A 23,413-nucleotide genomic window follows, 5' to 3' on the forward strand; every position below is an offset into this window, starting at 1 on the left:
AATCTCTTAAAGACACTAGCCCGTGTTTATGTTTCAAGCTAGAAAAATCATCATGCAACCAGCTCGTTTGCCAGCATTCGAATCAAAACACCAACGGTCAGCGATCTTATCCTCTTAGTCATTCATATGCAAATGAGATCAAGAGGTAAAGAGCTAATTTATTTGCCAAAGTTTTTCCAAAGGAGAAAAAATTTATCTCGGGCTTTATTGTCTATAAGCTAAAATCATAGATCCATCCACATAGCAAGTCAATCGATTAAAATCCATAGCCCTTGAAAATGATTGAAATCGAAAGGAGAAAAAATTTATCTCGGGCTTTATTGTCTATAAGCTAAAATCATAGATCCATCCACATAGCAAGTCAATCGATTAAAATCCATAGCCCTTGAAAATGATCTTAACACTGATTAGTTTTATATTGCACAGTGCATTTTGTTTTGCTTATGAGTTATTTTCTGTGACCAATTAAGATCCAGATCAATGTTATTCCCTATTAAAATGTTGCACCGTACAAGGCCATTTGTAATGACGGAATTCAGTAGATTGGTCAGTCTTTGATTGCAGGTGCCATTCCTCGAATCTTAAATGAGCGGGCAGAGGCGAAGAAATAGATGCTAAATTGCCTCTATTAAGGTTCCGTCAAACATTTCGTCATTGTCACTTGATTTACTAGCATAGCGATTGATAATACACTAAGCGTGAATTTTAGTAAACCTTTCCTTGAGGAATTTTATATATTTCCTTAAACAGCAATTTTAACAGTATTATAACTTTGAAATTATTTTCAAAAGAACGCCAAGTAATGTAAAAGTAATTCCCGATAGAATTGGTATTATTTCGTATTAGATAATAGCTGAGATACCTTTCTATTTCTTTTGTTAAGGATACTATCTGAATTAATAATTTTATGTCCTTTTATTTCTCCTATTATCAAAATACTTTCTGGAGACAAATTTAAAACAATGCAACAAATAGGTAAAACGACTGTGGCTATAAGTGTTCAGTTATAACACCAAAAGTGCTACTTGCAACTATCAAGAGTCAAAGTGGACTATAAGTGTTAACCTGTAAGCAATAAAAAGGACCAATTTTTTGCAAAAGTCTGAAGGCTGGTATATGCTGCCTGTTTTAAATTTGAAGTCTTCCCGTGCTCCAAAACTTAGCACGGACCGGTAAGTGTGAAATATGTTAAATTCTCTAACTTAATTAGCGAAACGAAACAACTATCTTAATTAATCCACATCGTGTAAACTGTGCTATTGTTGTGACTTTGTTTTCGTTAATTGACTTATAGTTTACTAAATAATTGTAAGTTATGTATACTAAAAACTTTTGTTATTTGTCTTAACATTCTGGAAAATTAAACATTTTTCACTCAAATTTTCATCTCTTATTACTCAATATGGTAGTTTAGAATGTTGTTGATAAGAGCGGAAATATTATTATATGACATTTTATAATTGTTTATTTTTGATTTGGTAAAATACACTGATATACCTTTAATCCCAGTTCGTAAGTACACTTGATCTATATTTCAATGTTGAAAAGCAGATTTTAGAAATAGCGCATTATTTAATAAATGAACTGAAGAGAACATAAAAAAAGACAATCTTAGTTCTCAAATGTAACTTCAAAAATAAATTAAAGAAAGAAAGGGGGGGGAGAGTAGACCTCAAAGGATTTTCAAAATTTAGGGTCGCAACAGAGGATTTTTTAAAGTTTTTTATGCTCTTGTTGAACATTGTAGGTTGGTTGCCAAACTGCTCTTGGATTCACTTCTGCTAACAGAAATCTTTTGTCTTTTTAGCTTTATTATTAAGCTTCGCTTTCTTCTGCAATTTACGCCACATACAATTTAACAGCAGAACCACAAAATTTTTAATAGTATAGTAGTTTATGTTTAGAATTCTCTATACTGTGTAAAGTATTGGCATATGTTTTTCATTTTATTATCAGTTCATCATATCGGTGTTAAATTTTCTTACTAAGATGACTAACAAAATTTTTTTGGTACTTACGTATTAACGCAACCAGGCCAAAATTCGCATAAATCGCCAAATTTGGCGACCATACTTACGGCAACCCTACGTGTTATACGTAGTTTTTCGTAAATAAATTATTCTTCTTACTGGTTAGATTGAATGCTCTGAAATACTTTAACTATGGGTATTTAGGATCTGCCCGCGAGTGAAAAAGGATGCTGTTGAATTGTTGCAGGGATATGGAATTATACCGAACGAACGTATTTGTAAAAATTCTCATAAAATGAAACTGTATTTTGGAAAGCAAATCTTCTCGAAATGTAACGTCGAAGAGTGCAATCAACAGTTGGGTGTGAGAACCGGAAATTGGTTTGAAGGTAGCCGAATTTCATTTGTGACAGCGGTGCGCTTCATTTATTGTTGGTGTAAAGAGTTAACCTCAATTAAATTTTGTGCAGAAGAGATGGGAATTGCTGACAAAACTGTTATAGATTGGAATAATTACATGCGGGAGATATGTGCCCTTGAAATGGATGAAAAGGAAAGAAAGCAAATAGGCGGCGAAGGACTTGTGCAATAGCCAAAAGATTTCCGCCGAAAAAATAATTCTGCAACTTATTCAAATTCGAAAGCGGAAGGGTTTAATTGCTATTTTATATTTTAAAACAAAATAATATAAAAAACTGTATTAAAAATTATCTGTAATTAATAAATGTACATTTTCTTTCTATTCATACTTTTTTACTCAAACTTACAAATCGCGCCAACCTGGTTGCGATAATACGTAAGTACCTTTTTTTTCTGACTTTTTATTATTAATTTTTTTTGCATTTGACTTATTAAATACCACGTCCTTCGCACTTACGCCTCATAAAATTCAACAGCAAAATCGCAAAATATATAAAAAAAGAAAACCTATCTTTTGAATTCCAGGTTTTCCCGCACATTTTTTTTTTTTATATATATTAGCTGTTTTATTTCTTTAAAAATTAGCTGATTGTGCGGGCATCCGTCTAGAATAGTTATAAAAGAGAAAAAAATATATATAATGATTTTAATCAGTCCTGCCAGTGTCATTTCATAAAAATAATTAATATTTCTAAGTAGATCTCGTTTTATAAATGCATTTTTATTTCAATCATTCATTTAAAAGTAAAATAAATATTCTTAAGAAATATGCTTATTGCTTTTAAATCAGTTTCTTTTGAAGCAGTGGCCATATATTGCTTTCAGATAGCTTGTTTTTGATTAAAATTGAAAGATAAATATCTTAACATTTTGCCAAATGGCTGCGGTCTGGCATGCTGTAGTTTTAAACTTATTTCGAATAGCGTTGATACATCCTGCTTTTAAATCGCTGAGTTTGTAAATCAGTTGTTAAATTTGGGCAAAGTATGAAATAAATCAAAATCAAATTCGAAATTCAAAAATCGGTCTTGGATGTGCAGATGTTCGGGTGGAAAACTATGCGTGTTAAAAATTCAGTGGCTCTAGGTGCCGTCAGATGCGCATATATATATTCTTCATTATGTACTTATTTTTTAAATAATACATAACAATGATATTTGTGACAACAAATTGACAACAATTTGAAACCTTATTCGGACACAATAGTGATATGGGCAACATGTGAATTTCGACACTAACAGTACTTCTGGTGCAAAACATTGCGCAGGATCCCTCTAGTTCGATCCCCCCGCCCCCCCCCAGATTTAGAAGCTCTTTCTTGTTTCTTTTCTTAATTTTGCTCCACACAATTTTTTATCTTCCAATGACTTTTATCTGTAGAACACTTTAGCACACTGCATTTATGTTTGGTTTCATTTAAGTGGCAAAACTTCTCAGATGTTTATTTCTTCAGCAGAGTTATGGGGAATATTATGCCATCCAATGTCATTCATGCACTGAAAAATATCAAAAATATGTTCGCTGCCTAAACAACAGTTGAAAATTTGCTGTTGAATAGGAAAAAATTGCCTAAATAAATATTCAATTTTGACAACCGGTTCGGAGAATTAAAAACGTTTTAGGAACCGATGCTAAGGGTTTGAACTCTAGCCAGAATCTCTACTCTTTCAGTGTATGTATTGTTTGATATAAACGCTTCACATTTTTAAAACCTTTCTCCTAGAATAGTTTGCTTGAAGTTTTGCTTGTGCCAGTATAGTCGAGGAAGTTTTGCAATGGAACTATTATTTTCCAAATTTAATTTTGCTAGTTCATGTCTAGGGATTTAGTTTTGATTCGATTATTCTAAGATTTTAAATATTAGTAAGAAAACTTCAGTATATGTTGATTTAAAGCTAAATAAGCTTAATATTTGAATTCTTTTCAATACTTTTAAAATATACTATACTTATATACATTCACATAGGTTTCCCGATGATAGTTTGTTTCCATGTTTCAGTTTTCAGCTTAGCCATGTGGCAACAGCAAATGTGTGAAGAAAATTCGAATAATTACTAATGCACTGATAATTTCCCGTTTGTTCACTTTTTTATGAAAGAAAAGGAAAAAAAATACCGAATGAAAACTTTAAATCTAATGTAAAGTTTATTTTGTTAGCGTCATTTGCACCGTAAATGAAAAGCTGGAAAATCTCAATTCATTTGTTTACTCAGTTTCTTTGGAGGTGTGGGCTGTTATTAAAACTTAAGAGTTTTAATTGTTATTGATAGATTTTGTCTTTCAGTATGGTTGTTGGAAAGAACCTTGAGAAATCTTTGTTTTTAATGAGTCCATCATTGTTCTTTCTCCTACTGTATGCATAGCAGTTCTTCATTTAGCCTTGGGTAGGACACCTTTCAACAGATATCATCTGATGATAGCGAAAAAAAAAAAAAAAAGAAATCTGGGGCTTTCATAAAGTGTTTACTAATTTAAATATTCGCCATTATAATTATTGACCTCGAATAAAACCTGCAAAATCATTGTAGAATATTTATTTTCTTTCTGTCTAAAGTATGAAAGGAAAATGAGAGTGTTTAAACAATACTCCACTCTGTCATGTAAATAGTCCTTAGAATTTCTTGCTGTATTTTTGTTAACTGTTAAAAGAATTAGTTAAAATGGTTAATGTACCTAAACGTAGTCCAGGAGAGAATGTTGGTACATTATGCATTATGTTGGTACATTATGCATATGTTAAGTCGATGGTTATTTAAACGCAAAGAAAAAATGTGCACGATGCGTACTTAATTTATGAAACATCGAGATTTGAAGAAAATAATATGATCAATGTTTAGATTTCCTCATAAGTATCTTTTAATGGCGTATACATCTAAAAGATGTCCTTTGAGTTTTTGAATACCTTTGTCAACTGTTGGAATGCTTTATAATTCCTAATTGCGTTTCCTTGAACGGTTTTCAATGCTTTTGAGAATGGTGTTCAATTTTAGACAGAAAGTAGCTCGTAGATGTCAAATCTGGCGAATAAAGAGGCATAGTGTTCGTTTTATCATATATAGCAAAGCACACAAGGTTTATCTACTTGCGAGGGGAATGTCTTCGTAGCGCTATCTAATAAATGAAAGCTAAATAGAAATTGGCTCTTTTCACATTAAGTCCCAATCACATTATGTTCGGCTACGAGGTCGAAAGGGGCAATTCTCAGAACTCGCACATTTCCAGGAAACCCACGTAGCTAGGTCAAAGAAGCTAGGTTATCATTTTCACTTACAACAAAGACTTTAACACCAAACATTACAAATCGTTATCGATTATCGCTCAGATTGGGAACACGTGATCTTATAGAAGCAGAACTTTTGTCTGATTGGTTGATCTCTGATATATATATATATATATATTTCATTTCAACTATTTTCCAGAAAGCGAGGATTTTAATGAAAACAACTTGAAACCCAATAATTAATTTTAGCCTCTAATTATCCTTGCTAATTTCCCAAAAAGATTTCAAAAATTCAATTCTAAAACTTCGCAAAGTGCTGTTTATAACGCAGCTTATTTGATAGTTGTGTTGAAGTAAATAATGGAATATGTGTATTATATGAAGTTATTTAAAACACTTTTAGATTAGCTATGTTATATTCGTTTTAAAAAAATTGCTGGTCATTCGTCCGAATATTTTTTTTTATTCAGTATTAGATTTTTTTGATATTCTGGATTTCGATGTGCGCTTCTACGGTTATTTACTTTATCATTAAAATATAAAGGCTATGAATTCATTTAAAATAAATATTTCGAAATTAAGAATATCTATAACTATTTTATGTATAATATAATTATTTTAAATTCGGTAATTAAGTGGTTTTGATTCTTTATTTGACAGCGAGTAGAAATATTATCAGTTTTAGAAATAAAAACAATTGACTGTCTTAACAGTGAGTGAAAAAATACATTTTTATGTCTGCTTCAGGGCTCTGTTAGACATCTGTATTTCTAAATAATACGTTTCTGTTATTAAAGAGAATAATTATGCTATCACAGCGAGCAGTTTGTTTTAGGTGTTTTCGATATACTTCCATTAAAGAAAAAACAATGATTTTATTGACTTTGTCTTAAGATATGCTAAAGAGATAAATAAGTTTGTTAATCATAGCTATGCTCAGTTACACAAAGAATTTTTCGAAAACATTTATAAAAGGATATTGTTTTAAAATTATAGATGTTTATAACCTTACATATCATGAAATAAAAATTCTAGCAGCATCATTATTTTTAAAGCTGCCGATTAAAACAATTTTGGTACTCAACTTATTATCCCGTCGTCGAAAGTTGTCTGCCATTGAGCTATGAAAGTTGGTAGAGAATCCGCCAAAGTTACTCCTAGTCATTCCTGCGGGTTTCTGAAAGAGTTAACTTTCTTTGTTTAATAAACAATAACTATTCTACCTGCTATGTGAAAAGGCTTTCGTCGAATACTTGTAATTTGTTAGGCCATTCGATTTAAACGAAATGTCTGATTAGAACTGAATGCAGTCTTCATCCAGGGAAGAAACAATTCGATCAGATGGCTGCAATCAATTACTGTTTTGCCAGCCACATCCATCGATTCCTTTTCTCTATTTACGAGATTTTAATTCTCTCAACCAGCTGTAAATAAAACGGAATACAGTCACAAGTGTTTCATTCCCAGTGTTTATCCGTTTTCAAATAAAATACCTCATCGTGTCGATTAACACACTTTTTTTGATGGTATGATCCCGTAACTTTGAAATAATCCAACGCTTACTGTTTTGTTCTACGGCAAGAAAAACCCAAATTTTTATAATTTTTTTTTTAAATGCAACAATAGCAGGTTAATTTATATCCTTGTTCATAAAAACAAAAGCTCGCTTATCGAGAATCGGTTGAAGTTACATCAAACGAAAGGGCAAATATTATGAGTGTTATGTTACGCTTATCCATAATTGGCGATAAATTGCGCTGCTTGGCGACAGCTTCATAATCGACTGGTAATACGTAAGTACTTATTTTTTAACCATTTAGTAAAGTAGATGCAGCTGTGCGGCGACTTTAAAATCCATACAAAATAGGCCAATAGTCAGATAGTTGGAAATATTTTTCTTCATTGTACCGAAGAAAATTCTGTAACAAAACACTTATTAGAAATTATAACATTATTAGCTTGTTAGAGCTAAGTTATTTCATGTTTAAAAGTCTAAAATTAACTAGCGCTTTTTTAAATTACAACCATTTTACTATGGCTTCGCATTTAGTTTGTTTAGCTAGCAAGCATATTTTTTAGGGTGTCATCAGTAAAAAAAAAAAAAAAAAAAAAAAAAAAAAAAAAAAAAAAGAATGTAATTCAATGATACAAATAAAATAAATAACAGCAAATTTCCAAAAATCTTCCTTTACTTATTTCTTACTTTAAAACAGGCTAACCTTTTACGAAGCTTCAAAAACTGAAAGTCTCAAAATAGGTTTCCGTCGTTTAACATTTAAATCTTTTTTGGAGGAAAATGTAACTTCAATTAGCTTCACTGAAGTCATTTCTTAGTTAAAAACTTAAAAGGATGACCTGCAAAAGCCGAAGGAAGCAATATGAATTTCCTGTACTCCATGTTTTCAATCCCGGCAAGTTAATTTCATAACTGTATATTTTTATTGCAACTAAGGGAGGGGCTTCCTACACTGGACTAATGCGTTTGCAATAGTTTTCTCCGAGTCGACAGTCCTTGTTGTTTTGTGAAAATTTTACCGCTGATTTGTAATCGCCGAGAAAATTTGTCGCTTAATTTTATCTGTAGAATATTTAAAACTATGGTGTTATGCAGAAAGATTTCAGTATATTATTAAGTGAATTTGGAAAATTTAAATACACATTCGGTACTAAACAAAATTTCAGTAAATCAATTCTTATTTAACCTTTTCACGAAAGATCACAAGCAATTAGGAAATTCGCTCCCAGTAAACTTGGTGGCTGCATGAGGCCTTCACATTCTTCGTGGATTGTAACGTAAACATATATAAAATAAGGTAATATTTAAAAATAACATTGGAATGAAGAGAAGAAGTTGACTAACATTCATTTATTCAAACATAAATGCAAAACTATATAAACCAAAAACATTTTATTTAAACTGACAATATCGAACTACAAACTACTGTTGCCACATATATTCAAGTAAATATTTCTTTTTTGGGTCCTCGCGATACCAAACGTAACCATGAGTCTTACATACGAACCAGAATACTTTGGAAAATCTTCATGAAGACGTAACTTTCGTTAGGCAGATAGCCTTCGAGTATCTTGCAATAATTGATCAAACTCTCATAGAAACCTAAATATCTTATTTTATACTTCAGGTTAAGAATCATTAATCTACATATTATGAAGCAAAATAGTTAATTTAGTTTAATTTAATTTTAAAATGCCACGCTTACAGAAAACAGTCATTTTTTTTAAAGAAATCAAAATACCTAATATTGGTATAAAGCTTGTAGAGAGCTTACGTAATATATATAATGTAGATGTAATGATACAGGAATTTTGATTGCAGAGACACTGAGATCCATAATAAAGTGAATGGCAGCCGAGGCAGGTTAGTTGGTCATCTTTATTTTAAAAAACATGTTGCGCACACAAAAATTTGGCGCACTTCTCATTCCTTATTTCATAATATTTACAAGGCCCACCAGCGGCCGAGCGGTAAAGTCGCTGAACACTGGTAGTTCGGTCCGAGGTTCGAATCCCGCGAACGGGCTGGCTGCATGGGTGTTTTCGTGGTTTTCCCCGTGTGTAACGTGTATACGAGCCAGTTTCCCTTCGAAAGTCCTCCACGAAGGCATCCCTCCCTTTAGGCAGATAGCCCTAGTGTGCTTTGCCATAATTAAATACACCACACCACACCACCATAATATTTACATTTTTGATGGCTTTCCAATAAGAACAGAAAAGTTCAACTAGGTGCAGAAAGCAAGCAAGTTGTGTTCAGAATGAGTTAGTTTCGGTTCCCAATGCGTTTGATTAGATAATTAATACGGCTGTAAAATTATTATTGACTGGGTTTGAGTTTTAAATCCATTTACATCACCAGCGTTATGCAAGAGTCATATGATACGGATAAGTCTTGAAATGACGGAGTGCAGAAAAGCTTACTATTTTTAGAATAGAGAGGGGTAATAACAAATTAAAACTAAACATTAATTGCTAATTCACTATTGCTAATTTAAATTATAATTTATATTTATATTTTTAACTTGCATATATGTATATATAAATATATAAATGTGTATATACAAAAGGAATTCAGAGCCATTTATTTCTTATCTGCACTTTTCTATCTTCAACCAATATTTTATTTGTTCTATAGTTCAAAAGATATGCTATAATGTTTCCGTCTTTTAAAAGTGAAATTATTTTACACTGAAATCGTGTCAGCGTTAATTGGCTTGTTAAGTAACTTAATGGAAAGCGATGTTGGGCTACTGAAATTGTTACATTTTCATCTCTTTAACCTGATTCTGACTCGATCGTAGCTTCCAGAAATCAAGTTTCGCGCGATGTCAAGGTCGATACCGCAACGTTAAGGTTTCGAGTTCTTTCCATACACTGGCGTCGTGGGTAAACTGCTTTTTTGATAAGAGAGGTTTTGGTGATTAACATACCTCATTGTCACTGCAATTGAATAGGTATCAGATATTATAAATTCTAGAAGGAAATTATGTCAGATATTCATCGACGTTCTTGACCTCATAAAATGTTCATTCATTAGCAATAATTTTATCGCAATAACTATCAAGACAAAGCAAATTTTCAGCAAGAATACATAGCTATCCATTTTTTTTAACTGGATTGATAACAATTAAAAATTCGATAATTCGAAAGGGTGGATACCGACATAGAGGCAAAATTATTTATACCCTTATTGCTTTCAAAACGTAGGTATGTACTCCGATTTATTTTCTGTACGTAGGAAGGTGTATTCCCATTGCGATTAATTACCAATTTCATGAAGTATTTGGTGATAATTAATTTCTCCAGATCATTGCAAAATGGTTAGTTTAGGTTAACTGTTGAAGCATAGCAACTAGAGGACTAGCTGGCTCTGAGAAAGGATGCGTTAGTACAGCGTTTCTTAATCTTTTTGGTAAGTGGAAGTGGATACATTTTTTAATGACCACTTTTATCGTGGAACCCTTAGATTGCTTGAATAGGATGGTTTGAATGTAACATTTTGTAAATGCATTATTTGCAGTAAAATGACAATTATTTCAAATAATATTTATTTCAGAAAGTAATTTCAAAATTAACTCAAACTTAAAATAACTTTCAAACAGAACTCTTTATCATAAATATGCTTAATATTAGTCTTTATGGATGAAAGTTAAATTCTCGTGTCAAGTTAGGCATCAAGTCTTTTGTGGTATTTATCTTTTGTCGACTCATAAGCTTAGAACTCCGTTTCTCACATATATGTAGCTTCAAATGATAAAAATGCCAATTCTGTCTTTTGCGACAGTTGAGGTTATTCATCTTTTAATCTGCACCAAAATTCCACAATCGGCATGAATTTAAAATTTTCTTGCAGAGATGAATCAGAATGTAATTTCAATAAAAGTTTCATATCCTTCTGCTGACATGGTCGAAGTTCGTGCATTGATAATAAATGGATTTTAAATCCATAGTTTATTTTGATATTTAATCTATTGTTCATTTGAAATAAATGATTAAAAGCTTCTGTCAAATCTTTTAGATGCTATATAATTTCTTCAATAAATGTCTCCCTTGTTTAAACTCTTGTAAAGCTTTTTATATGGTGGGAAGCAAGCAAAATCGACGGAACTCGTACAAACTGTCCAAAATTCTTTTTCTTGAAAGCCAGAATTTTTCATGACCAATAAACACATTTACTTGTTTGTCCTCAGGGTTAGATTGAGTTTATTGACCTTTGTAAAAATGTCGCTTAAATAGGCAGTTTATGCAGCCAATTTCCATTAAATAATCGAATTTTCAATTCGAAATTGTAGTCTAAGAAAAAAGCACGCACCTCATTCTGTAGCTTAAAATACGGGTTATAGCTTTCCTCGAGATAAGAATCTGACTTTGAATATAATAAAAGAGATGTATATACCCTTCTCAAGTCCTTACAGTCTATCTGAGCCAGTTTTCCTTTGAAAGGCATCCTTACCCTTAGGCAGATAATATGCTTTGGCCTAATCAAATATACCAACCCATGTCCTTACATAGTATTTTTAATAAAGGATTTTCTATTGACTGAGATTTTAGGAATTAAATGACTAACGATTTGAAGAGCAGTGTTATAACTGCGGTAATTTTTTTTTCCAGCGAGTGCTTGCCTGTAGATCATACAGTGGCTACTAGAACAGCTTTGGTAACATTTTTAATAAGAACAAAATTAAATTTTTAAGCAAAAGCTTAAGGAAATGCTTTCATTCAATTTATATTTTCTAAGACTTACATCGACAAGTAACTATAATACCCCTCAGTACCCTTTTATATTCATGCACGGGATTACCCTGTAAAACTAGGATTATTAACTAACTCCTGTATTTCTAGATCTATGGGATTTTCCATAGAATAATAAAGAAATCAAATTCCTGGAAATTCCCCAATGCGGCTGCTGTAAAATACCAAAAGTTGCCCGACGACGTCGTCACAACTCGTGAGGACGCACTGTCGCATTTAATCGTCTATTCCAGTAAATGAAAGCGAGGGTAAGTTCCTATTCTTTTTTTTAATTGCGTAGAGACGTGAAGTTTACTGCATTTTTTAAAACAATTTTGTTGGAGAAAAAGTCTGTATTTTTCGTGGAACACATGAATTATCTGCACGGAACTCCAAGGTTGGCACACAGTTTAAGAAATGCTGCCTTAGTAGAAGGAATTTTTAAGGAAAACGGATTCGTATTTATTTAACGCATAGAAAAATCCATGAACATTCCCATGGGTAGGCATGTTCAATCCGTATTTGAACCGTGTCGAACTACCAGTGTTCAGCGATCTTACCGCTAGGCCGCACCTGGATCCGGTTGCAAAATGTATTTGTTGCCAAAGTGCAATGGGAGTTGTAGAAACAACTTTTAGTTCACGTTTCTCTTCTTGTGATTTCCATATGCTTAACCTCGTGAAAGAGAACATTGAACAAACATGAGTGTAACCGGAGGAAATGAAAGGGGAGGAAATATCTCGCTTTCCATTTAATCGAGTAAAATGTGTTTTTGTATTTATGGAAAACTTCAATTCAAATACAAGCCAGTTTTCTTTGAAACACTGAGTCATTCATGTGTCCTTTTAGGAAAATAACCTTTATTCATGAAGAGTTCCTGCTCTTAGATGGAAGTTCCTCGCTTGTTTTGCCTCGATTAACTTATCCAAAAGTATAATTAAATATATATTTAAAATATTTTTCAAATATTGCTTTTCCCTAAATTTGCGAACTCGGAATAAGTCATTTCATTTTCCTCTTTACGTTTATAAAGTTTGTAAATAGTTGTTGATATGAAGTCTCAAAAATAATTCCACCATTTAAAACTGATTCATCAAACAACAAATTGTCCATCTCTATCTCTGTCTGCACAAAACGGGGAGATTTATGAAAAAAATCGTAGTCCAAGAATAGGAAATTATCCTTTCGATATAGATAACTTTTGCTTACTTCATACGTGTATACAAAATAAACAATAAGAAAATATTTTCTTCAGAAAATGTTAAGCTCTTGGTGACGTCAGAAATTCCTAACCGTCTGAAAATTATAATTATTTTCTCGTTCGTGCTTCATACAACTTACTGCAACGCCATTTTTTTAATAATAAAGTAGAAACTTCGGAAGTTTATGTTAAACACTAGTGAGATTTTCCAGGTTCTTGACGTTAAGCAAAACAAATGTGGTTTTTGCTGGAATGTTCATGGGTAGAACAACCTTGCAGTTGCTTTTAATGAATCTTCCAGAAAATGGATAGAAGGTAAACACATGCTTATTTTAACTTATCAAGCGAGCATTATATCATTTATCTGTTTTAGAATTAAGTGGCAAATTGATTCTAGAATGTATTAAGTAAATGCCAAATTTTCAAACTTGCAATTTATGTGTACTTCTTCCACGTACGTATATTAATTCTCAAACTGCATTAATGTGTAAGGAACGAGAAATCTTAAACTACATTACTGAATAGTCAGCGAGAAATATAAAAAAAAAAAGTTCGCTCATTATTACGGTGCACTAAAATTATATACTGCTGAGCAAAAGTCAGAGAAATGATGCTTTTGATTTAGGAAAGGTATAAAGAAAGTATAAAAAGAGAAACTTGGGTTTAAGATAGATGATAACTATGTCACACTCAGCATACAGTATCTTACCAAGATGATATCTATCCTGGGTCGAACTATATGGAACTGAACTCCATCCTAGGGGACAATTTTTTTAATAAATATAAATACATAAAGGTAAATAAAACGCATGATAAAGTAACATAAAAAATTGCATGCGTAGATTTTTCAGGGTTTCTCAGCAATGGTATTACAAAACTAGAATATTAATTATTATTAATAACACTAATTTCAGTTCTACTGAACTAACATACAGTTCATAAAGCTTATGTTATACAAATAAACATACAGTACATAAAGCTTATGTTATACAAATAAAAATTGAGAAAATAGCAACTAAAGCATAAAATAAAACGCTAATTCACCTTTGAAAAGGTAGCTTATTGTTCTATAAAACATATAGGTTCTGATTAGTCGGTCATCTCCAGTCAAAACCAGTAAGTGTCAAGATTATCAGATGAAAAAAAAGCTAAGCACAAGAGCATAATTATAGTTAATTAGTAAATGCTTGGGCGTCTACATTCGACGACGGAACTCACGATAAGGCAACTTGCCAACGCTACTTTTTTTTTTCTCTAATAAAGAATGCTGCCTTATTTTTATTTGCACGAAGCATTTCTAGTGTGCAGTAATCAATATTCTCAATTGGAAACAACAGCGTGTTCAGTATGAACTTATTCAGAAACAGCACAGGTACAAGCTGAAGCAAGGCCGGCATCTGCGCCTCCATCTAGGCACATGAGGTATTTCTGGGTCTTACAGCTGAAATGCACTCGCGGATGTAATTCCGAGGGAGGATACCGATTCCCCTCCCACCAATATCTGGAAAGGATTTCGGCTAGCCGTGTAGTTTTAGTGCCTCCCTGCTACACATATACTATACGCTTACAAACATCCATGTCTTCTTCGAGATTCGAACACTTGCCCTTCTGTATGCCTGCCAGCTATATTAAACTCTATTCCATCTGACGGTTGTATTTATAGATAGATCATTTTTAACATGATTATAAACACTTGATCCTAAATAATCTTTAAATCTTATTCGATGAAATTATGCTGAAAATGATTGATGCCCATTTAAAATTCTGACAGATATTGTAGATGTTTTCGTACGAGATATGTGTCTGCTTACTTTGGATTGTCTCGTTCCTGTTTCCAGTTATTCAGAAGGAGAACCAGTATGAGTATACACTTAAAGCATTTTCCTTTCAAAGTTTTTTAAATAAATTTTTGTACTAAAATACAGAAAATAAATTTAAATCAAAATTTTAACATGGTAAACACTGCATTACTAGAAAGATCCTCTGTCCCTTTAATGCGGAAATGATTTTTGAATATGTTTTTGATAAAATTGTGAAAATGAATCTTTAAATATAACTATAAAGAAATCTTAAGGAGAAACTGTAAAGAATGATTGACAAATCAGATAGTCGGGAATCACTGATAAAAGGAAACTAACTTTTTTATTAGTAAAATATGTCTTTCTAATAGAATTGAAGGCTTTAATAAGTGTTATGAAGGAGAGAAAACAAAACAAATATATTTATAAAAGAACCGAAAGGGATATGTCATAACTAAAATAAGGGTAAGAAGAAAACTTAGCCCAAAATATCCATAAAATAAGTTAAAGTGGTAATAAATGTTTTGGTGCTGTAATTCAAATGATGATAAGAAAACGTAAACCTAAAAACCTCCGAATTTTAGTTTCTAAGTGGAGGAAAAAAATTACTTGCTCGTCAAATTTAGAGGTTTTAAAAGAAGCGGCTGAAATCATCAACCGCTTTAGAATTTTTATCGTGTATAAATGCTACGCAATTTTTGCCGAAAAATCTAGTTTTAAAAAGCACGCATTTTCATTTCTTCTGAATCCTGTAGAAACTGTAAGCATATGAAGCAATACCACTTAGCAGTGCCTAAATTGCGCCTGAGCCCACCGCAGCCCGACTCCGGTACTTCTCAGTTTTTAAGATAAATTACAATTTTAGCCGGAGCACACCGGAGCCCTAAATAAGATGAGCTCCGGTACTTCTTTTTATAAAACTGAACCACAATTTAAAGGGAAAAAATTTAGAATTTCTAACGTTTTAGTTTAACAATAAGGAGACCTTGCAATACTCTATTTCCCTAGAAATACGAACTCAGAACATGAGACGTTCAAGTAAAGTCCCCTCACTCACATGCGGAAACCTTTCCCTTTAAGGAGGGCAGTAAATTTGGGGGAGTTTGTTTAGGAACGCGTAAATTTCTCGCCATGCCATCGTATCTTGTGTATTGTTATCGATGCTTACAATTAGTTATCCTAGCAAGAAGGAAAATTTGTGTTCTTAAATGTGCGTTAAGTGACAGCGAGTACAATAAGAGTGAAATACTGAGATAAACTGTTCAAGCACGTCCTATACATCGTCTTCAGACAGTATCCACAAATGGGGAAAGCGTAATCACCAACTTTACATTCATTCTTAGGAGTCGCATTCAGGACTCATTTTACCCCTGACGCACATCTGCTCGATGGCTATAATTTATATCAGCAGAGAGCCGCGGTCAAAGAGAAGGTTCTCTCCCTCCAAGATTTCCCTCAATTTTGTATCCACCCACTCATACCCTCATTCTGTTTCGCCCTGGAATTTTCATCAGCTATACTTTGTGTATTTAATTTTTGTGATGATAACTCCCCCCCCCCTCAGAACTTAAATTGGGCCGAATCCCACCGGATCTCGGTTCCGGTGCTTCTTAGTTTTTGTAATAAATCATAATTCTAGCCGGAACGCACCGGAATAAGAAGGCTTGCGGCACTTCTTTTATAACACTTTCAGAAGAAATTTTATTTTAACAATAAAATTATATTAAAAATCGCTTATTAAAGTTCAATTTATCTTTACATTTTATTTAATTTTAATTATTTAATTACTTCGATCTTTAATTATTTCAATAAATAATAATTAATCATCTAATAATTATCAATTGAAGTATAATTTATTATATATATTAATTATGGATTACATAATTTATAAGCATTAGTTAAATAGCTATTAATTAGATAACAATTAACTATTTAATTTTAAAATTATTAATGAGTTTAATAGTCATTTTATTTATTTACTCTTGTTCCTCTTTGCTGACGGTCTTCCCAAGGGCTCCGGCACTTCTAATCTTAGAAATTAAGCCCTGCCCCTCAGGGAAATTCTCCACGGAAATATCAACTCTACTAGGGAAATAGCTCTCGTGTGTATCGTCTTAATAACTAAACAATCATTTAGCGGCTTCCAAGTACTCATGAGCACCAAATGATAATTTCGGTAAATGATAAGTGACATTTTTTTTCCTGCTATAGAAAGTACTTTTGAAAGAATTTCAGAGCCAAGTACTTCATTATATAGATACACTCGTGATAAAGTAATATATATACTCTTTTATACAGCTATTCAAATAAGACTTCATGACGCGAACTAAATAAATTCACTTACTTATAGCCAAAATTACAGTTATAATGTTCCAACAGCAAATTATTCCAAAAAAGGAAAAAATAATACAATTTTTAAGATTTAAACATAACTAATAAAATTTTTAAGGTTTAAATATAACTAATAACATTTTTAAGATTTAAAGATAACTAATAAAATTTTTAAGATTTAAACATAAATATATGAATTTTTGAGTTCCGACGAAAAATAGGGAGTTTCAATCATAATCTACTTCAATATTTTTTTTTTTTTGTTAGTTAAAATACGTGAAACAATTTATAATCTTCTTAAAAGTAAGAATAATGAAGTTTGTCAAATTAATGTTCTGTAGTCTTATTTTAAAAATTAAGTTGTCCACTAGATTGGTAGCTGTCATATTACTTCTTAAAAGCTTTTCTAAGAAAAAAATCATGAATTCCTTATCTTTTTAATATTACAATATCCTCATTTCTTTCTTCGTATTACAACATTTTCACGTAACAAACAGAAGAAGGAAAACCCTTTTTAATTTTGTTTCCATTTTGAATTAGATGATTGTTTCTTCTAGAAGAGTCATGAATTATAATGTTTTCTTAAATATTCTAGATAGAATTTTTTTAATATACACCCATGCGGTTTTCATATCTAAACTTGAGGGAGGGGGAAGATAAATTACTAGAATAAGGCAAGACTAGAATCATTAAAAAGAATGTTGGAGAAGACCTTGTGCTACCTGATTTCGTAGTGGAGTTCATTTGCGAGTGTAGGCCATGATGCGGTCTTATCAGCTTAGTCACGGCTTTGACTACTAATTTGTATGTTGTCGAGCAAGAAAAAAATTCCCAGCCGGAAGATTCTGGCAATCAATATTCTCAGTGTAGGCTTTTCGGCATTGGCATAAATCACATTAAACACATTTTTTCATTATTTGTCACGTAAGAATCATGTATTAATCGCTCAAAATTTTCTATTGAATGCAAATTTTCTGATAATTGACTTAACATTTCTTGAAGCAGTGAATTATTGTTAAAAATCATTGTTGAATAAAGCCCACTAGTGGCCGAAAGATAATATCTTTAGAGAGCTGTAATCGTGTCCTAGTAACTGCATGGACAATTTCTTGATGTGTAAAGTAATAAAACCCACTTTCTTTCAGTTAATAAATAAAATAAGTACCACAGAATTATTCCTGCCTTTTGGCAGATAGACTTCTGTGCTTTCTTTCATTCACTAAATAGAACAATTATTTTTTACACATTATTGCCAAAAACACCAACAGTAAAATGTACTAGAGCATTATTTGTGAGAAGCGTTACAACCGTTATCTGTAATATCCAATTATGAGACAGGAAATAGATTATATGCATGTTGTTTTAAGAAATGTTAAAACAGCGTTATCATGTTAATAAACTATTTCAAACTTACAGCACTCTCTCCGAGAGGGTAAACGTGGCGAAGCTAAAGAAATAAAAAGAATAAGTCGTGTATTTCTTAGGTCAATTGAATTAATGGAGTGCAAATAAACGATCTGGCGAAATCATCTTGATAACATTCTCTTTTAATTGTTTGAAAAAGTTACCATTACAAATGCAACTGTTGGATTTGTAATGGTTTTAGAAGTTTAATTTCGCATAATATTACTAGACTTGTGATAGGAACTGTTTATCGTCGTGTAATTAATTTCCCCATTTCTCAGTTTCAAATTATGTCCTTGTTAAGAAAGGTGCATTAATTAGTTTACTGTCTCAAGAATACATCCACTAGAAATGGCTTCTTGTTTAGTAGTTCCTTACTAAATCTCACGAATCGAGGTTTAAAAGTTTGAAGATAGTATATATGTGCTATTCGAAAATAAATATGTCCGCAAATAATTTGCGACCATACAAGCTGCTCTGTTCTGTTTAAAAATATCCATTACTGTTAGTGATATCTTGTGAAAGATTCTGATTGACCAAAAGTTGACCAGAAGGCGATCTTTCATTACTCATGTCCCATGTATGGTATTCTGTATACATCTCTGGTAGCTGATATATTTCGCATTTTGCAGGATTCCGTACTGCGTTGACACTGCACAGAACTCCGATTGTCTCTGCCACGACTTCGTGACCTTATTCAGCTATCAGCCTGTCTGCCGTCTACCGAATATGGTAAATCATGATGGCATTCTCACAAATAAATATCCTGGTAGTGCAAATTGATAAACTGCCGAGAGCTCAACTCGGAAGCAATTTCCAGCAGTTAGCTAAATTGCTTGCAAAACACATCATAAAAGAAAATTCATATATTTTCAGCAGTAAATTTTCAGTTATTACATTTATATCCAAGAATTCTGGAGTTACTTTCATAATGCTTTATATTGTTCTTATTTTGCTGATTGAGAGAATTCGCGATCAGATGCTTTATTCGTCCTGGCCAAGTTTCTCTCAATGAATAAATGGAATTATTTGTGGAGAGATTGGGCACTTTATAGATTACCGACATTTACCCGGCTCCACATTAATTTTGACGCAGAAACAGAACGCCAGAAACAGTATCAGAGAAAACCGCCGATACTAGGACTAAAATAAGTCTCACGGTATGTTTTTCATCTTAGCAGATCTCATCTACACCTGTTAGTCCCATCCAAGGGTAGAGCCAGCAGATCAGACGGCCTTTCTTAAGAATTCTACAAAATTACAGAGTCACAGATACAAAAATTTTAAAACGGAAATTTTTACATACAATAAATAGTATTGTACATTTTTCTATACTAGAATATTGATTAGTTGTTACGCACATATTTAATTAAGTAAAATTTCTTATTCGAAGAATATTACTAACGACGCATGCTGCCAATCAATATTACAAGGTTAAATGAACATGATGCAAACCAGGGTTTCTTAAACGTTTTTCAGTTGCGACCCCTGAATGACTGAGATTTTTTTCGCAACACCCAGAACCCCATAATATTTACAAAAATGTTATGGGACTGCATATGTATTGAGGAAATTCGACACACGAGTGAGTGAAACTGCCAATTTTTTTCACTTCTGCTGTAATATACTATTGCAGTATTAGGTAATTAACATTAATTTCTAATTTTAAGACAGTACAATGTGAAAATTTTAAATAAGTAACAGACGAAATAACAGCTTCACGTGCAAAGCAAGGGAAATGAACGTTTATATTATAAAAAGAATGCCTTGAAACATTTTCGTCTTTTTCTTTGACTGTATTGTCTTATCGTTATCTATTTTCAGATACATTGTGTAAAAATATTTGGTAATTGTAAAATTGTTATAATAAGTTATAAAAATTTTACAATTACCAAATAAATTTAAAGAAATAGCAAAACTGCTAAAATTTTAGCGACCCTCTGCTGCAGGTCCCAAGACTCCCTTGGGGATCGCGACTCACAGTTTAAGAAACCCTGCTTTAAAACAAACATATATTTGAAGTGAGTAACCCCCCCCCCCCGAATTTTACAAATACTTTCTGGCGTGTTCTCCGTATAGTCGCAAATTTTGTATGTGATTTCCACATTTGGTAGTAAGTGTGAACTACTTTTCTCGCTTATGAAAGGGAACAAATCTGCAATGAAATGTAACTTAACAGACTTCTGAAAATCGTTATAGTGAGCAAGCAAGCAGCTTGTTTCATGAAAACTGGTTGCTGGAAAAAAAATATCATGCCAACTGTCGGGGTATATTATAGAAAGAATGCGTCGAAACATTTTCGTTTTTTTTTTCCTTTGTCTGCATTGTCTTATCTTTTCAAATACATCGTGTAAAAATATTTAGTAATTGTAAAATTATTATAATAAGTTACATAAATGTTAAAACTGCTGAAATTTTTGGCGACCCCCTGCTGTAGGTCGCGACCCACAGTTTAAACAACTCTGATATAAACTATGCTTAGGAGCACTAATTACGCCATCACTATTAAATTAAAATTATATCAAATAAATCCATTTTATTGGCAGTTTAAAACAAAACATGCTTATATAGAGTCTCAGCATATGTAACATGTAGACAAAGCAGTTTCCCTTAGAAATCCTCCACGAAGGTATCCTCCACTTAGGCAGATAGTTTTCGAGTGCTTTGCTGTAATTAAAAAAAAAATCTGAAAGCTTTCAGATTTTATATTACGCCCAAAGGAGAGCTTTTATTAACCTTTTGTGTGTTATCTTTATTTATTAAATATTACGATCTAAGCACACTTAAATCATAAAATTCAATTCAATTCAATTCAATAGCAGTATCACAAAATAATTTAAGAAGAGCAGATCTTCAGAACTTCCGATACACAGTCTCGCGCGCTGGAGATAAAAATGTTTTTTCCCCGGACAGTGTTGATTTTACTTGCTTTGAAATCGTTGTATTTGGTAATCAAAATTTCGTTAAAGTTTTACAAAATGTGAGATAGATAATCAAATAAATTTCAAATTTGGGCTTCTAGATGCTCATATTCGAATAGAGGACTACGTTATTCAAAATTTGAGGTACCGTAATTTTTTCACAGTGCGAGAAACATTTATGCAACATTCATTATTTAATACATTTATGCAACATTCATTATTTAATACATTTATGCAACATTCATTATTTAATACATTTATGCAACATTCATTATTTAATACATTTATGCAACATTCATTATTTAATACATTTATGCAACATTCATTATTTAATACATTTATGCAACATTCATTATTTAATACATTTATGCAACATTCATTATTTAATACATTTATGCAACATTCATTATTTAATTACAGAATGTAAATATTTGGTGGCAAGTATTTGAAAAGGGAAACGGCGTTCATAATGAACCAACGCAAAATGCCAAAATGAAATTAATAGCTCTTCCGGGCAAATTGCCCCTCCTGGAAAACTATACACAACTATAATCCTGAATAAATGAAACACTAGTCAAAATTAGTTACTTAATGTGCATTTCAGCTATGCTTGATGTCTACTTTAGTTACGTTTAATATACATCGTTTATATATACATATATATTTTCAAGGCAGCTGCTCAGGACATAAACGAAATAAGTCTCAATTTTTAAAAACATATTCTCATAATCACCCCAACCTACACTTGTTCCCCGACCATCAACATTTCAAGAAGGATTTTGACTCGACAGTATTTTTAAGTGCCCCCATGTTGTGAAGACCAAACATCCAAGCTTTCTCTGGGAATTTCTGAGACAGTACCTAAAGCAGACGGTTCCCTGAGTAGCTTAATGCTTTTTTCTTTAATTTTATTAAATGAACTTTTCTTTTAAACATAATTTAAAAAAAATTGTCGTCTTTTAAAATTAAGCTGGTAATGAATTATGAACAGTACATTTTTAAGTACCATAAATTAAAAGAGTATAATTCTAATAATCATTTCTGTTTCAAATGAGGCAATGCCTATTTGAAGCTCATGAATTTCTGCTAATCGTATGCGCCACGAGGCTAGTTGCACAAAAAAGGGGGGGGGAGGGAAAAGACAAAAATTAATCCTGAAATCATTATATAAAATCTAATTATAATTAAATACAAATTAATTACGCACTTTCTTTCTGTTAATTCTGAAATCTTGTTTTTTTCTTTCTGATTCCAAACTTGTTTTTTTCTTTCTGATTGATGAAGTAAGATCTAACTTGAATAAAATAGGGCTTTATTAAAGTACATTTGTCAAGGAGATAACCTTGTTTTACATTATTGCGTGTTGTCTCTCAAAACGTGACTATTTTTCCTGAGAGCAAACAAGAATAATATCAGTTGCACGCGAACTAAGACACATATTATAATTGAGTGATAAGTGAAATCTTAAGCTACTGCATCGAACTAAACAAGTTTATATTGAAAATAATAAAAATATTTAACGTAACTTGTTTTTCTTTCACTAAAATAGTTTTTTTTAAAAAGTCTGTCTGATAAACTTCATCATAACTGTGTTGAGAATTAAAACATCCTGTAAAAATTCTGAAGGTTTTAGATAGAAATTTTGAACACCATTTTTCCCCCTTTGTTGGTGTATTTCTAACTTTACGGTTAAGGGCTACATTTGTATAAACCAAAATTTGTTTGTCAAAACTCGCTTTTTGTATACTTTGTATTACCGCAACCACCTTTGTAGAAGTCGGCAAGTTTTCAGAAGTCGCTAAACTGTGGCAACTATACGCACAACAATTCTACAAGTAATAATATCGATAACTAAGTTTGAAAAGTAAAGTCGCCGTTTTCGCGCATGCTGTTTTGGTAAT

At 32.1% G+C, this 23,413-nt stretch overlaps 1 protein-coding gene across 2 annotated transcripts in view; it reads left to right on the forward strand.

Moving 5' to 3' along the window:
- The window catches only part of LOC118190681 (very long chain fatty acid elongase AAEL008004-like), a 72,110-nt gene that overhangs the window by 4,483 nt on the left and 44,214 nt on the right, over positions 1–23,413 (forward strand). The window contains exon 1 of one of the 2 annotated variants that reach the window (XM_085820670.1): positions 629–1,172. The exons of the other annotated variant lie outside the window; for it this stretch is intronic. The gene's annotated coding sequence lies outside the window, so the exon portion shown is untranslated. Of the gene's footprint in view, positions 1–628; positions 1,173–23,413 lie in introns of those variants that run through there. 2 annotated transcript variants of the gene reach the window in all.

This window comes from Stegodyphus dumicola, chromosome 7, assembly GCF_044657685.1.
Source record: "Stegodyphus dumicola isolate Sdum_Otavi_A_Nest chromosome 7, ASM4465768v1".
Taxonomy (NCBI): Eukaryota; Metazoa; Arthropoda; class Arachnida; order Araneae; family Eresidae; genus Stegodyphus; species Stegodyphus dumicola.